This window comes from Palaemon carinicauda, chromosome 41 (assembly GCF_036898095.1).
Source record: "Palaemon carinicauda isolate YSFRI2023 chromosome 41, ASM3689809v2, whole genome shotgun sequence".
Classification (NCBI taxonomy): domain Eukaryota; kingdom Metazoa; phylum Arthropoda; class Malacostraca; order Decapoda; family Palaemonidae; genus Palaemon; species Palaemon carinicauda.
In genome coordinates, this window is record NC_090765.1 from 39222988 (window position 1) to 39226227 (window position 3240).

Consider the following 3240-nt stretch of genomic DNA (forward strand, 5'->3'; position numbering starts at 1 on the left):
TACCCAAGTGTACCCTCAAGCAAGAGAACTCTAACCCAAGACTGTGGAAGACCATGGTACGGAGCATATGGCACTACCCAAGACTAGATAACAATGGTTTGGAGTTTATTGTATATGTGTCCTGCAATAAAAGTCATTATTTGGAAGGAGAACGAAGTAATTTTACGCTCTAGCTCTTCGAATTTCCAAGCGATAGAGAACACCAAACGAATGAAGAAGTCACCAACAAAATGTTAGCGAGTGACCCTGAAAGGCCATCCATGGCGTGCTGGTGGTTGTCAGCCTTGGTTGAAGAGGGCGCGGGCAACCAGAAATCACCCAAGTGCCTGACTCCCGGTGACTCGCCTGCGGGAGTCAGTTTAGAAGTAGTGTTCGAAGGGGAAGGTTGTTGTTAGTTGTACCTCCGTGTGTTATGTATGTTTAGTGTTTAATTATAATGTGTTCTGTTAATAAGTGGAGAGATACAGGTTGAACGGTTATTCTGCAGACACCTAAAAAAAACTAATAAAATGGCAAACATCAAAGTGGCAGTGCGTGTTAGGCCTATGAGCCAAAAGTAAGTTTTATATGTTGATTCGAGTGATTAGTGATTGGAAAAAAATGATTTAATAATTGATTAACATGTTTTGATGAAAAATTATTTAGTTTTTAAGGGTCCGAGGGATTAGCTGTGGAAAGTTATTGTAGTTTTGTGAAAATTATTGTGAAAATTAAATAACTGTGAATGTTTGAGGATTAAGGATGCATCTCTCTCTCTCTCTCTCTCTCTCTCTCTCTCTCTCTCTCTCTCTCTTTATATATATACACACACAACATCAACAACAACAACAAACAACAAATAAAGCAGCTTCTAGTCCACTGCAGGACAAAGCCTTCAGAAAAGTCATTATTCATATCTGGGGTTTGGCCAGTTTACATCACCATGCTGGCCAATTGCGTATTGGTGATGGTGTGAGATTTTCGTCTGATCGCTTGCAATAAGCCAACCTAGTAGGGGTGGCCCTGACTAGTACAGTTTCGCTGATCACGACGATACACAAACCATTTCACCACGTTAAGGTAGCCCTGTATATATATATATATATATATATATATATATATATATATATATATATATATATATATATATATATATATATATATATATATATATATATACAGAGAGAGAGAGAGAGAGAGAGTACAACGTCCTGATGTTTCAGCAAAACTGAAAGGGTGAAGTTGCTAGAATACAACCCCCTCACTTTGACCCCAGCAGATAATTGTGCCAATTTACACCTTAGTGGAGTTGAACAATAGCTGTGTCGAAAAATCTCAGAAATCGTCAGTCAAGAACAGTATCACTAGGCCATGGCACCGCCTCTCTCTCTCTCTCTCTCTCTCTCTCTCTCTCTCTCTCTCTCTCTCTCTCTCTCTCTCGAAGACCAATATGGAATTATATATTTAGTAGTACATGTCCTCCTTGTTATATCCCTAAAGTCAACCTCTCAACTTCCAAGTAGGCTTATGTACCAAGTAACGATGGCAGAACAAATAAAAACTAAAGGAAAACTTTTAAGCACAAGATGTAAATCTACTTATTCGCTGGAAAGTTTTTTTCTTTTAAATTTCATGCCAATTTTAATGATATTAACGATCATTGCTTTACAGTATACTAGCATATAACGACACCTATGCAGTACTTTGGTTCTGATATAACAAATCAAAAATACATCACTTAGGTTATTCTGTTGCAAATATTTATTCTAATGTTGTTACTCTTTTTAAAATATTTTATTTTTCCTTTTTTCCTTTCCTCACTGGGCTATTTTCCCTGTTGGAGCCCCTGGGATTATAGCATCCTGCTTTTCCAACTAGGGTTGTAGCCTAGCAAGTAATAATATATATATATATATATATATATATATATATATATATATATATATATATATATATATATATACAGTCTACTGTATAATATTCTTTGGTTCACATCCTGTGTTACGAAAACTTGCATTATCAATCAATAAGACTATGGTCTTTCATCTTATTCAACCTTTAGTTTACAGAGATATAATGAATGACAAAGTCTAGTCCTATGTATAGCAAATATAACCTGATCGTATGTTTTATAAAGTATAATTAGACAATAATATAGAGTACATGCGCAAGCAAGCGTGACGTGTTTGAGATACGGACTTACTCAAGTAGCAAGAGCCCTTGTTGCCATAAGCTAACAATATTATTCAACATGATCTCCGCCATATTGTAATTTTACGCAATCGTCTTGCATTTATGGAGTTATTCTGGTTTGCCATATTGTGATCTTACTTAACTGTCATTTTTTGTGTGTGAAAGTTCTCTAGTATTCTCCGATAAGCCTAATCATTGGACTATCATTCTAATTCAAGTAAATATTGCAATCGGTTGTAATAATATCGCTTTTTGTAGCTGTGAAAATTAATGGTTATCAATTTAGCTTCGTTCTTTTTAAACAAACTTTGTAAATCAGATATACTATTAAGTTGTCTAATAAACATCTATGATTTTTCTTTGTTTACTGTGGAAATTTCAAGCAATCGATATGATTATATAAACTAGGACTATTTTCAGTAAAATACTTCTTTTAAAATGTACAGAATGACTACCTTCCTTTGTTCTCTTTCTTGAAGAATCATGCGGTTCATGACACAATTCCTTTGTTCGTCATTTTCGGTTTTGCACTTAACGCTCTTTTCAATTTTTTTTTCATTGGTTATCTTTTATCAATTTATTTTCATTAGAGGAGACGGGGAAATGCTTCTAATCGTCATTTCTTTCTCTTGTCTAGTTATATATGGAGAAGTAGCAGTAGCCAAAGGCCAGTAGGCCTACGTAGTACTAGCTTGGTTTTACATTGAGAAATTAATTTGAAATTTTACATATTTAATAGTCTTGAGGTTTTGTTTTATATATATATATATATATATATATATATATATATATATATATATATATATATATATATATATATATATATATATATATATATACATATATATATATTACGCAGTCATATAGCTTACGCGTTGTTTTACGTAAGGTAGAGCAATCTACAACGTACGAACCAAGTTTAACCCAGATTAGCGAAAATCTGAATCATGTTCTAAAGTAAACTTGAATAAAACCTAAGGTAGTTTTAAATTATTTGGAGGAAAAAAAAAATTAAAATAAGCAAAATTTACCAAATGTAGGTTAGACTCTGTGCCTATTATCATTATT

General features: G+C 33.5%; 1 protein-coding gene across 1 annotated transcript in view; it reads left to right on the top strand.

The window, feature by feature from the left end:
• The first annotated feature begins 379 nt into the window (after positions 1 to 379).
• LOC137632537 (mucin-16-like) overlaps positions 380 to 3240 on the top strand; it is a 458011-nt gene continuing 455150 nt past the window's right edge. Inside the window, exon 1 of the mRNA XM_068364511.1 lies at positions 380 to 556. The gene's annotated coding sequence lies outside the window, so the exon portion shown is untranslated. The remainder of the gene's footprint in view (positions 557 to 3240) is intronic.